At 42.5% G+C, this 13,692-nt stretch overlaps 1 protein-coding gene across 3 annotated transcripts in view; it reads left to right on the forward strand.

The window, feature by feature from the left end:
• Positions 1 to 13,692, forward strand: part of LOC136854633 (uncharacterized) — an 83,149-nt gene that overhangs the window by 20,139 nt on the left and 49,318 nt on the right. Inside the window, exons 1-2 of one of the 3 annotated variants that reach the window (XM_067131182.1) lie at positions 12,807 to 12,915; positions 13,565 to 13,692. The exon at positions 13,565 to 13,692 is cut by the window's right edge and continues 515 nt beyond it. The exons of 1 other annotated variant lie outside the window; for it this stretch is intronic. The gene's annotated coding sequence lies outside the window, so the exon portion shown is untranslated. Of the gene's footprint in view, positions 1 to 12,794; positions 12,916 to 13,564 lie in introns of those variants that run through there. One more of the 3 variants, XM_067131184.1, reaches the window with a different exon arrangement.

Consider the following 13,692-nt stretch of genomic DNA (forward strand, 5'->3'; position numbering starts at 1 on the left):
CATACACCCTTTTTAATGTATACTATCATCCATAATCGTGTCACTTCAAATGTATCATTCCTACTGGAAGCAATACAATGTCAGCTTTCCAGCTATATTTATCAGAACTCTGTCCATAACTTGCATATAGAATTATGTGCCATTTCCATTCTCAAACAAAAACAGTTGAATGAATGTTAATTTATTTTGTTCGCCTTGTGTCAGGCACTACATTTTCAGCTCGCAAGAGCTCTTGACCTGTCTGTTTGTTGTCTTGAATAAATTAGTAAGTTTGTAGATGAAGTCTTTTACTCATGCCTTCGCTTACAGGACAAATACATTCTGGGCAGGCAGAATGTCATAGTGAATCAACTCAGCCACCAAGGTCAAGTGGTTCGGGACTAAGTGGTCCTTAGTGGTCCCTACACCCCAGAATAGCAGAGACATCAAGGTTTGGGGAATAACAGTGATTGATCTGTTTGCCACATGGCTAATCAGAAAGCTCCTAGTTTGTTCTTGTTGAAATACAAACCATTGCCTTCTATATAGGTGCATCCTTCAGCACAACCTGGGAGACTGTTGTTAAACTTTAGCTGGGGTGTGACGCTATGAACAGGGGGAATACCCCTTACTCACTTTCTGTCTCCAAGCATTTTCTTTGGCCACCTGTTTGATTTGGACGAGTGCATTATTTGTGCTTATTTTATGCTTATTGTGTTTTTTTTAGTTTTTTCTTTGTACTGCTACGGAGACATTGCTGGGGACAAGGGCAGCCATGTCAGCATTTAATGTCTTCCATAATTTTTATTCCCATAAGGGTTGTTCCTTTTGGAAATTGCGCACCTGTATTTCTCCTTGCTAGTAGTGCACTGGTTGGTCTTCTCAGTTTGAGAAGTATGGTAGGAAACAGAAGGATAGAAAGCATTTGCTGGCCTTATGGGAGGAAACATGCTCCTGTTGACACTGCCAAATCTGACTAGTTCCTTCCTCCTCGCTCCTGGTATACCTATCTTTCTGTGAGTATGATTCCCTCTCAGTTCTGGAGGTTTTTGGGGGGGAGTTGTACTCATGGTAGGAAGGGGCCTATCACTCACTTTCCTTAGATGATGATGCAAGTGCTTAGGCTGGTAAGGCCCTGACCCAAGCACCCCATTCTCCTTCCACCACTCCTACTAATACATCTGACACTCCAGGTAAGCAGTTGCTGTGTGTGAAGTACCGGTGGAAGATTTGGCCTTCCTTCAACATTTCCAGGAGACTCATTCACAGCGTTTTTGAACCTTGTGGCAGCTGTGAAGTAGGAGGATTGTCCTTCTATTTCCCCTGCTACCACTACTGCTTCAGCACCAGCGAAGGAGGGGGATCCTTCCTGTAGAAGTTGTGACCCTCCTCCTCTTTTGGCCATGGCAATGATGTGACCAGCCATCAACCTGTCCTTAGACTCTTCTTACTCTTCTTGTCCTCGACCTCCCCTCACAAGAGGAAGAAGGGGTCCAAGAAAGCCTCTAATAAAAAGTCTCTTAGGGCTTCAAATAAAAGTTCTGGGGGCCAGTAGCTCATTATCATTTACTGGTAATTATCTAACTTCTGGCTGGGCTCAGTACTTCACCCCAACCCACTTGAACATGAGGACTGCTCCTAGGTCATCATCTCATGTTTCTCAGGAAGCAATTGCTCTCTGTGTGCGTGTTTGGTCTCTTGTCTGTGTGCATGCAGGTTAGCCTATCTTGTGTTTCTCTACAGAGATACATTGGATGAATGTGTAACCCACTCTTACTGTGCATGCTAGGTTGAGTTCACTTTTGGTGACAGATCACCTCACAAGGTACTGAGAGGATCTGCTCATACAACCACACCACCACCTGTGAAGTGGCAGCTCATGGTTTATAACAAACCCAGGGGGTGCATGTGCCTGCTCCCCTATTCCCTCTACTAGCTTGGCTGGTAGAGACTATAGGTAGGTGTCTAGATTGGTCAGTCCTTATCCTGAACATTGCTCAAATGGCAGGTCTTTTATGGAACGTGGTGCTTCTTCAGGCACAGTACTTGTATTACTGAATTAACACCTAGCTTGCAGGGTTGGGTAAGGGAGTAGACAGGTGTCTTCCTCTCTTGCAGGAGAGAAACTAGTTTGTGCTTCTGAGGATGTGATGGATCAGGATGGTCCATAAATACAGAACTTCAGCAGACCAAACTGAAGTGGCATTTCTAAGAGATTATCACATTTATGTGTAATAAATAAAACTTGGAGAGGCTTTGACAGCTCCACACCTGGCCACAGTCTTGTCAGTCAAGCTCACCCTGGTTTGCATGCCTGAAGCGAGACTCAGTCAGGTTACCTTGGTCTCGGCTTGGCCTGGGTGTCTTGGGCCAAGTGAACTCTGACTTTAGAGAGTCAGCGAGTTTCTTGTGTAGCAGATCTAGAAAGCTCTTTTCCTCACCATTTACATACTAGAGAAGATTTTACGACCCAGAGGACATAGAAACGATCACTTCAGTGTTGGACTTGTCAGTCTCTGGTTGATGAATTACTGCCACCTGGAGAGACTGCTAAGAAGTCTTCCTTCACAGCTTCCAGGTCTGGTGCCACTGAGTTTGTTGCCATGGCCTTCTAGATTGCCTCATAGCTCAACCTTTGGTTGAAAATGACTGTCTTTGCTGTGACAGGTGTCTCATCTTAGAAGGAGAGGGTGAAGTTGAGGAGGTTCCTGGTATTGGAGGAAAGCCTGTGGCTTTACTTTCACACAGAAGTGCTAGTCTTTAGTTGAGCTTTGTGTTGAGAAGGTGGGACATAGTATTGGCTTTTTCAAGACAGATTTCTAGTGAGAGCAGGCTCACTCTCAAGAATTTTCCTGTGTGAATAATCTCACTCTTAGGAACATTTCAGTGTTGGGCTCACTCTTATTCTTTCCCAAGAGTAATGTGAATGTAGTGGTGGAGAAAAGAAGATGAGAGTCACTGTGCAGAATCTTTCAAACCCTCTATGGGAGCAAAGATGTCTGTGGGCAAACCTTTGGGGCAGCTAAGCCTTCAAGGTTCGGGTGTGGGAGGAAGCCTGCATCTCCAAAACCCAGACTGGCAGCCTAGTCTTTTTCCTTTTGAAAGGGAGGGAAACCTTCCAGGCCCTTTGCCCTCCTCTTCCAGCCATGGCTAAGAAAGGAGGGAAGGGGTAGAAGAAAGGAGAGGATCATTGAGGGTGGTGATCCCTCTCTTCAACTATCACAAGCAGAGGGATGCCTGTCAAGCCACTGAGCAATGTAGCCAAGACTGAGGTGGAGCCTGGGTAATCTTGGTTCTCCTTGACAGTCACCGCCCTCCTCTTACTCAGACACTATAACTGTTCTCAACATACCCTACAGATTCTGAAGAATCCATAGCCTTGTCAGCAGAGTGGAGGTGATGGGTCTTACAGTCACCTCTTCATGGTAGAGAATGCTACTGGGTGTTGGAGACCAGTCATCAATCTCTCGCCAAAGAATGAATGTTCATTACAGACCTGCTTCGGGATAGAAATGGCACGGTCTGCTGTACTGTATTCCATCAGAGATGGTAACCTCATGTTTTTAACATCTGAAGGACACTTACTTTCAGAACTCTTTGAAATAACTCTGCTTTATTTGCAGAGGGATTGTTTTTCAATTCAAAGCACTAAGCTTTTACCTGTTAACATCCCCATATGTCTACTTTGTTTTTGCTTAGGCTCACATGCTGGGTGTATGCTTGCTGCATTACCTGGACAACTGGTGTCCTGGCATTCTTTGAGACATGGTTGCTGCATAACAGACTGCCTTCTCTCATTTTGCTACAAGTTGGAGATTGTGATAAACTGGGAGCATTCAGGTTGCACACCCAACCAGAAGACATAGTACCTTGGCATGCTCATAGACTTGGCAGCAGTGAAACTTACCATCAGACTCTAGCTTGATCAGGCTCAAGGAAGTATTGATGCTTTTCTGTTACCAGCAGGAACAACCAGCGGTCAACTTTGGAAAGTTGTCTTTGGCCAGCTGTTGTTGGAAAAACTTGTCCCACAGAGGAGGATCCACCTGCACTCACTTCAGTGATGGCTAAAGCAACACTGATCAGCTACTCATGATCTGCCATTTTGACTTGTGCCCTTGAATTTAGACACCTGATGAGATCTGGCTAGGTGGTTAGATGATAGGAACCTATTAGAGGAAGTTCTTCTGGACTCTTCCCAAAATGCACCTTTTCACAGATGTATCAAAAGAAGGTTGGGGCGTACACCTGAAAGGTTCATTAGTTTTGGTTTTGTGGCAGAGGACATACCTTATCATCTTCATATCAATGTCCTGGGAGTGCATGCAGTGTTGCTAACTCTGCAGTCATTCCAGGAACAGGTGAAAGGTCTCTTGGTAGTACTGTTGAGTGATAACATAGAAGAAGGGACAGTCTCTTCCTCTCTTCATCTGTCTGCTATTTAGACTGATTCATTGGGTGATCAACAGGGTCTTGATTACCCTGTGTCTCAGAGTTACCCTTGTAGCTCCATGTTGGCCAGAGGCCAATTGGTTCCTTGATCTGCAGTCCCTCTTGGTCGATACACTGAGAGAGATTCCCCCATGGCCCACTCTTATTTGTTAGCCACACGTTCAGAGGTACCACCATGCATTCCAGTCTCTTTATCTTCATGCATGGAGATTATCCAGCATATCCTGTGATTACAGGATTGCAAGGGAGATGTCTGGATCCCTCTGCTATTCTTCTGTGAACTTCTACCAAGGGAAGGGGGCCATCTTCTGTGATAAGTGTTGTAGAAGGGACATCTGTCTGGTCAGAACTTTAGTTCAGTGGATCGAAGACTTTCACCTTTATCTTCGCTGACACGAACTCATCTTAATCTCTGTGGTGCAAAACTATTGCTCAGCCTTGTATCAAATCTATACTGAAGGCTTTGGACCTCTATACTGTTAGAGGTGTCTATGCTAATGAGGAGTTTTGAATAGTCTTGTTCTCCTCAGGAGGTTCATCTTCCCAAGTGAGATGTGACTCAAGTCCTCTGTAGCCGAACTCAAACATTATGCATCCTTGGGTGAGGCCTCAGACTGACCAAAACATAATGGGGAATTATGTGGGTTTACCCATCTAGTTTGGCAGTTGAGGGGATGGGGTTCTCTCACATTCTTGTGTACCCCTGATTTTGTTACAGAAACTCAGAATCTGCCAGTTTCTGACTGGAGATGCAAGGATTATCTGATCCCATCTTTCCAAGAGTCTTGATATTGACACTAGCAGAGATATTTCCATGCCTTTTGCGAGCCTTTAACTACTATATGAAAAGAACTTGTCCTCTTAGGCCAGAGTGCCAGAGGCTTTTCAATAGTACACGCAGGTACAAGAAGGAAGTGTCAAGGAATACTCTCTCAGTCTTGCTTAGCAAGGTGATCAAACAAACATACAAACCCCTATAGTGAGGGCATCAATCGTATAGGCTGTGTGAGAACCCATTAAGTCATAGGTGTGGGACTGTCCTATGACTTTTGGAGAAACCTTTTGATTTTCCAGGAATGGGGACAGTTGTCTGGAAACGTCAGACAACCTTCACCTCATTCTACCTGAGGAGCATTACCCTTTTTTTAGTTTTGCTGTCCAGTCTCTTGTAACTATTACTTCTCAGTGCAACTGTGGGGTTTTCTTCCAGTTCCATTCGTAGATCCTAGTTTTTCATCTCCTAATTTTTAGGATTTCTGTATCTTGCTATGCAACCATCCCAACTCCCTCTTTTCACTGCCTCAAGCACTGGAATGCTGGAAGTGCATGGCAACCAAAATTTCATCAAATCAAATAAAACCATTTCCCTTGACCACAGTCTTCCATCCAGCAATAGATGAATCTCTTGTTTTCTTCCATCCAGCAATAGATGAATCTCTTGTTTCCTTCTGATTTCGACTCCAACACACTGCACATAGTTTTTATGAACTTTGGCAATTGTTACAACTAAAGATAAAATCTATTTGAACATACCTTTTAATATCACAAGTACTCTTTGGTGGGGTCAGGAGGTACATAGCTTTCCCTATGATTTTTTTCCTGAAATGGACTTGTCTGTTGAGAATTACCTAAGAGTTCAAAGGCGAATTAGAGTGAGAAAACAAAGCACAGCTATATTTAAATTAGGGCCAGACTTCCTTTTTTTAACTAATGGTATGTTCTGTATACAGTATGTCATGTTGCTGTAACCTGGTTCAATAAGAGGAATTTATTTCTGGTGATAGAAATTAATTTCTCTCTATAATGTGGTTCGGATTCCACAATAAGGCTGTAGGTCCGGTTGCTAGGTAACCAATTGGTTCTTAGCCACGTAAAATAAATCTAATCCTTCGGGCCAGCCCTAGGAGAGCTGTTAATCAGCTCAGTGGTCTTGTTAAACTAAGATATACTTAACTTTGTAACCTGGTTCAGGGCGGGTGGAGTAAATAAATAATGAGAAGGAAAAAAAAGAGTATGGCTAAACTCAAAAGAAGGCAATACAGAACCATTACCGTACATATTAAAAGAGGGCAGGCTAAAAGAATTGTGGAAAACTAAGCAAAGCAAAAATGTCAGAGTTCGACATTGGGCATGTAAGAAGGCAGTCATCCTGCGGAATGCTAAACTTAGACATAGGTTTGTTGTTGGTAATTGCCACGCTGTGGAGTATAGTTAGCCTGAAAGGAAGTCAGTTTTTATAAATTGCCTCATAGGTTAACGAGTTTAATTAATTATCATCAAGGAGTTGATGATATGAAGTGTATTTCTTGTTAAATGCCTACAGTCCAAGATATTGAAGAATTGCAGTTTTAGAATTGTGGTTATGAAGTTCCATTATAAGCCATAAAAAAGTTATTATGTGTCTGTCATGTAATTGACATTTTTGTGTAGAGTATTTGGGAGAGAGAGAGAGAGAGAGAGAGAGAGAGAGAGAGAGAGAGAGAGAGAGAGAGAGAGAGAGAGAGAGAGAGACTTGTGTGATCAATTTTTCCTCTGTTAAGGGCGAGGGGAGGTGAGGGTAGCAAAGAGAGACAGAGAGGGGAGGAAAAGGAAGGGAGGGCGAGGGAGTGAAGGCGGGGTGGCGAGAGGGTAACCTGAAGGCCTGAGAGAGAGAGAGAGAGAGAGAGAGAGAGAGAGAGAGAGAGAGAGAAAAGTGTCTTGTGTGGTCCCCACCCCGCAGCATATCGATCGGAGGAGAGCAGTCATGAATGGCGGTTCAGCTCTTTGTGGTCTCCCCCTTTCTCCTCCTTCCCCCTTCCCTTGATTTTCTACTTTCCCTCACTCTCGTCACCCCTGCCTTTTTCCCTCGTTTTTATTTTCGTGTAATCACAACAACTGATATTCCCCCCCCCATTATTTGCTGTTCCCTTTTAATGTTATGTTTGACAGCCCATAAACAGTCTCTCTCTCTCTCTCTCTCTCTCTCTCTCTCTCTCTCTCTCTCTCTCTCTCTCTCTCTCTCTCTCTCTCCACAACACTTACGGGAGTCGAATTGTCGTACAGTGAAACTGCACTGGAGGAATCTCTCAAGTGATTCGAATTCCCAAATCATTATTATAATGGAGGAATCTCTCTCTCTCTCTCTCTCTCTCTCTCTCTCTCTCTCTCTCTCTCTCTCTCTCTCTCTCTCTCTCTCGTTTTTAATAACTGAAGTTCCACGAACGATATTACTAGTCCCCTATGACTATTCCATCTATCTAATAATAATAATAATAATAATAATAATAATAATAATAATAATAATAATAAGGACTTGAAACGCAACCGAGTGAGCATCTGTTGAGATCGTACAATCTAGAATCTAGATAACTCTCGAAAACACCTGACTTGACATCACTTTAACAGCCATGTGCGCGCGCGCGCGCATTAACGTTCACCACCTGTTAGACTGTTCTTAATCGTCCTTCATGAGGTGTCGTTGATGGTCTTGATATAAGAATGCAATCGTTCGTTGCATATGACGTGTATGGGTCCCATCTTGTGTGTGTTTTGTTCCTTTTCTTTTTTGTTCGTTCTCTTTGCACACTTATTAAAAAACTGTGTGCTTAATATTTTCGTACTTCCTTGGATAGTATTGTAGATGCTTGGTACATAAAGTGTCCGATAATAGGTAAATCTTTGTGTTTTTTTTAAATACTTTATAACAGGTGAGCCTTTGTGAATGCGTGGCAAATCCGGTCAGCCGTCTTTAACAAAATGATGTAACGGTAATGTTGGCGTGTTATCAGCCGGCGTGTTTTGTGTTTTAAGTTTAAGAGAAGCAGTAACCAATGTGTTGTTATTTATATAAAGAAACTCACTCTCTCTCTCTCTCTCTCTCTCTCTCTCTCTCTCTCTCTCTCTCTCTCTCTCTCTCTCTCTCTATATATATATATATATATATATATATATATATATATATAAGCATTTTCCTGCAACAGTGGGTTCCTCCATGGAAATAACAACAGATTTGGTCACTGCCTATTTATACTTTGAATTGCTGAGTTATGGATGAAGTTCCTTTGCTGAAAACTCCATCAACTTTAGCTGCTTCATACACTCACACAGAAGGCTCAGTAGCAGCACATCTAGCATCCCCTAATTACACTTGGCCATTTACCTCTTGCGTGCACTTGTGCTTAGTGGGTAGCAAGGCTCTTTGTTTCCAGTACAAGTATCTATTTTGTGCCATGTAGTCGGCCCTTTCTAGGCCTTCCTCTTCCTCATACTCTGAACACTGTCTTTCCATATGACCAAACTGTCTAAAAACAGTGATCCATCTTTTTAAATTTCTCACCAAATAGTTGAAGTCTACTGTACAGCTTCAGTCTTCTTTCATTTACAGTCAACACCCGCACTTCACTTCCGTTGAGGCGAGTTGACTCGGTGATCCCTTTGCGCATTCCAGCCATGGATCTCATAGACAGTCTTAAGTTTCTTCAATTTTAACTTTCTTATTTCACCTGTCCTGTGACTGTAATCTTTCCTCGTCCAACCATGATGACTTACTGGATTTACTCGTTATTACCAGTACAGATTAACTGCTTCCATTTTTTCACCATCCATGTTCACTTACATATTCTGCTTCAAGTTCATTTGGAGGGTTGTGAACCCCTTTGGAGAGGAAAGGGTCCCAAAATTGCAGGTGACTCTTATCTCTAGAGGTTGCATGCCGTGAAAGGGCATGGGGGTTGCAGCCCAAGAGCCTGTTCTTAAAGTGGATTAAAAAACTGTAAATGTGACATATATTAGTCTGCCTAGAATATTCTGGAAAAGGCACACTCGTTTCAAATTGGCCTTCGGTGTGTTTCTGCTCTTTTTGTATCTCATATTTGTTTGGAAAGGGTTCATATGTATTCCTCTGAATGGACGAAAGTATAAAATTGTGGGCTCAAGAGCGCAATCTTTATGTACTTTGCTTATGGATTTATTTTACGATTCCTTCTGCATAATTCATGTTGCGACGGACATGTTTGCACACGTGTCCGATGTCCCCTAGATACTCTTGATAGAAAAAAAGGGACTTACAGCTGTCGGTTAATAATGACCCAAACCAACTTTTGTATAATTCAAACACAGTTTAAATATTATAATATATATATATATATATATATATATATATATATATATATATATATATATATATATATATATATATATATATATATATATATATATATATATATATATATAAAAACTCAGACAGTTCTTCTTGTAAGCACTCCGTATTGAATGCTGATGTACATATGCCTTTCACTATTTTTGGACCATGCTTCTATAATTTTTTTGAATTTCCAATCCGTAAGGCTAAAACTCTGTAGTGGGTGTCGTGTGCATCAGCATTTTAATAGAAATTACACGCGCGCACGCGCGACAGGTGGCAAGAGATTGGTGGACGAAGAAAAATTTGAGCTTAGACTAGGTGTGGATCAGTAGTTTGTTGCGAAACAAATTAGAAGTTTGAAAGCAACGGGAAGCGGCTGTTTGTGGCATGCATACATAACCGAGAGGCAGTTAATGATGAAATCAGTTATTAGGTAAGGTCGGGGTTTTTAGGATGTAGCAGTGCTGTAGAAGGAATGTCGTTGTTAGCAATTCTGTCTCTCGTGGAAATGAAGTGTGTGCAAGAATATGTAGATGGGAGAGTGGCTGGGTTGGTGTTGGTGTGTAAGTGGAACTGAGGCAAGGATGAGCAATGTCTGGCTGTTTAATATACTTATAGATAGGATGGAATGATGCTAGGAATCAGATAGATAATTGGATATATTTGGAAACTTTGTGGGATAAGAAAATTGATAATGAACGAAATGAGAATGGTTCATGTTTGCAGAGGATCCACTTGATTGGAGGTAGTGAAGAGAAACCGAAGAGGCCAGTAAAAAAGTTTGGAAGTATTTGCAAGAGGATGAAGTTAGATGAATTGAGAGGCAAAGTAAGGTGCATAAAGATATATAATGGAAACCAGGAAGCTGAAGGAATGGAAATTATGGTTGAAGAATGAAAGTGGTTGGTTCATATAGGTATTTTGCCGCAGATATTAAAAGGGAGCACAATGAGAGAAGAGCTAAATCCCAGAGTAGATGAAATAGGGAAGGTGGCAGTGTCTGTGCAAAAGATTGGGAAGAGATGTTACTGTAGTGTCTGTGGAAGCCAGGATGGGAAAGTATGATAACATTCGTAAATCAGCTTTCCTTTGCAGAAGTGTAGTGTGGATGTCGATTGAGGATATAAGTAGAAAAGCTGAATTTCTTGAGTTTAACTGTTAGTATATGATACGAATTATAAGGACAACTGTGGAAGGGTGAGAAATGTAGAGATACATTGGAGTGGTTAGTAATACAAAAGGTTAATGTAGGTGAACGGAAGGGTTAGTGTACTTTGAAATGGTTGTCATGTGGAAAGGATGGAGGACATTAGGTTTTGAAGAGTTTGCCATTTGGAAGTGTCAGGAGGAAGGAGGAAAAGGAAGACCGAAAAGTGCTGGATGCTCAGAGTGGATACTAAGGTGGGACCTTAGTTAGTATCCAGCAAGCCTGAGAATGTTTGGAAGATAAAGATAAACTGCAGCAGTGAATAATCAGTTCTTTATGTTGCTGTTGAGGCTTGTATAGGTGTATTTATAGAGTGGCAAAAAGTGTGTAGTCTCTCTGCACACGGAATTCATCCACGATTCAGCAGTTTATGCAAATACCATTTAAGGTGGTTCATCTCAGTCATCCAATTGATTTTTTAATGGAGGGAACATCAAAATAACATTGTGTTTAAGCTTATGCTATACCACAGCCTCTACCAATGCATTTCATAAACCTGGGTTTTCAGTTCCCTTGCCTCAAGCAAGCACACTTTCCTTTTGTTTCCTTGTTTAATTTTTAGCGTTTATTGATTTGTTTATTTTCAGCAACATTTATTATTCTTCACCCGGAATTTCTCGTTTTTCACTAATAGGCACTACTGTATGTATTGGAAGCTCTCAAGCTTTTTGGCTTGTTCCATAATATATAATCATAATAATAGTGAAATATGTTTGTTTCGAACGACCATCCTCCGTACCCCGTGCCACATTGGAATATGCGCGACTTTTGCGTATTTGATTTGACTAGTTCTTTGTTTTCCTTGGTCCCGTAAACTTTGGACGCAAGGTCGTTTCGTGATGTGGATAGCTCGTCTCTCATGTACTCTTGTATTTTTATATATAGTAACACATCAGTAGTTCAAATAATCAGTTTTCAAGGCCATGATGAAAGAGGTAGGGCCAAGCTCAAGACGAGAATGTGAAACGGAGACGAAAGGAATCGGACGCAGTCTTACTACGCGCTTACTCCCCCATTAACTCTAAAGGGGTCCCTCCCCTCCATCCACCCACCCTCCCTCGTTTACTCCCTCGCGCTCATCCACCCCTTCCTTCTCCCTGAGTTGTGGTGTCCCTGTCCCTTTACGTACGATCTCTCTCTCTCTCTCTCTCTCTCTCTCTCTCTCTCTCTCTCTCTCTCTCTCTCTCTCTCTGATGAGAATATTTCACTTGTTTCCTCCACCCCTTCAATCACACCCATCCCCTGGAATCTATCTCCCTTGCTTTTTCTCCTCACAGTTCTCGCTTTTCATAGTCTCTTCGTTCGTTCATTTTACCTTCCCCATCCCCACTCTCTAGCACCATTTGTGAAATTAGTCGAATGTTGGTTAGAATGTTAATTCCAGTGTTAAGATAACCAACGATACATGAACTCGACTAGACATTTTGCTGCAGTAAAGGCTCTCTCTCTCTCTCTCTCTCTCTCTCTCTCTCTCTCTCTCTCTCTCTCTCTCTCTCACACACACACACACACACACACACACACACACACACACACACACACACACACACACACACACACACACACACAGTGCCATTTCATAGTTGTGTGTGTACTCCTTACCTCATTAGTTTGACATACTGTTTTATGATCTCACCCATTGAGACAGACAAGGTTGGGTCTAAATGTCTTGACTCCTCGTGTTATAATTCTCTCTCTCTCTCTCTCTCTCTCTCTCTCTCTCTCTCTCTCTCTCATCATCGCAGCGTAAAACTGTTAATGTTACGTTATTAGTGAGCGTGACAGCCATCGTTTAGTCTAGTGTTGCCACCCATGTATATTGGCACTAAAGGTGCTGCTTGTCGGTTGGGGCTGGATGAACCAATGGAACCCTCGGAATATTAAAGTGGTCTTAGTGTTGGGAGAGCGTGGAAGCCCGGAGAGAGAGAGAGAGAGAGAGAGAGAGAGAGAGAGAGAGAGAGAGAGAGAGAGAGGAGGAGGAGGCGGAGGGGGAGGAGGAAGAGGTGGTGGCGGTGGAGGAGGAGGAGGGTGCAAGGGAGATTGCCGAGTGCCGCTGTCTGCTAGGTGTCTCCACTAGACTGATGTGTGTATGTGCGTGTTCCTTCTTCCGTGGTTAGAGGGGCCCTGTGCCGTTCCTTCTTCGTCTGTTTTCGTTGTAAGTCGAGAAGGTTCAGTGTCAGAGCGTTTAACTGACGAAGTAAATGACGCCGTAAATGAAACGAGGAGGAGACGGTCTTTGTTTGGTTGGGGCTGTTGATGCTGGATGGCATTGAATCAACCACCGGTACCGTAGTACACTCGCGCTCCCGCCCGCTCGCTCTGCTTCCACTGATGCAACCCCTCACCAGGCATCGTAGTAGTAGTAGTAATAGTAGTAGTAGTTGTAGTAATAATAGTAGTGGATGTTGTGGTGCTGCTACGACTGCTATGTTGTTTCTAAAAGGCGTCGTTTAGCCAGCTAACGACTTAGTGACATGAAAAGGACAGAATGACTTTAATGATTGAAGAGAAACGCGTTGCTGTTCTGAAACGGCGGACAGAGAGATTCGTGTATTACGCGACTGCAGTTGAACGTGAGATGTTGATCTCTTTATAATGATTTCGTGAGGGCAAAGCTTGGGCTTGGATTATGAGGATCTTGGAGGAAAGTGGTGTTTTCAGTGTGCAAACAAATGACTTGTCGCCGAGTGATGTGGTTTATGTGAAGCCTCAACTATTGCATCCAAGAGTAACTAATCTGAATGTTTGTGTCAACACTGTCATCTAAATTTGCTCTTCAACGTTATGTTTTCTTATTATTTCAGTCAGAGGTATGGGAAATCTTGATTCATTTTGACATTATTTCGAGACTTGGTAATAAAACGATAAACTCGAATCTCGTCTCTCCGAACGTCGTGAAACTAGAAACATTTGTCATTTAGTAATAATCGCA

Source organism: Macrobrachium rosenbergii, chromosome 29 (genome assembly GCF_040412425.1).
Source record: "Macrobrachium rosenbergii isolate ZJJX-2024 chromosome 29, ASM4041242v1, whole genome shotgun sequence".
NCBI classification, from domain to species: Eukaryota; Metazoa; Arthropoda; class Malacostraca; order Decapoda; family Palaemonidae; genus Macrobrachium; species Macrobrachium rosenbergii.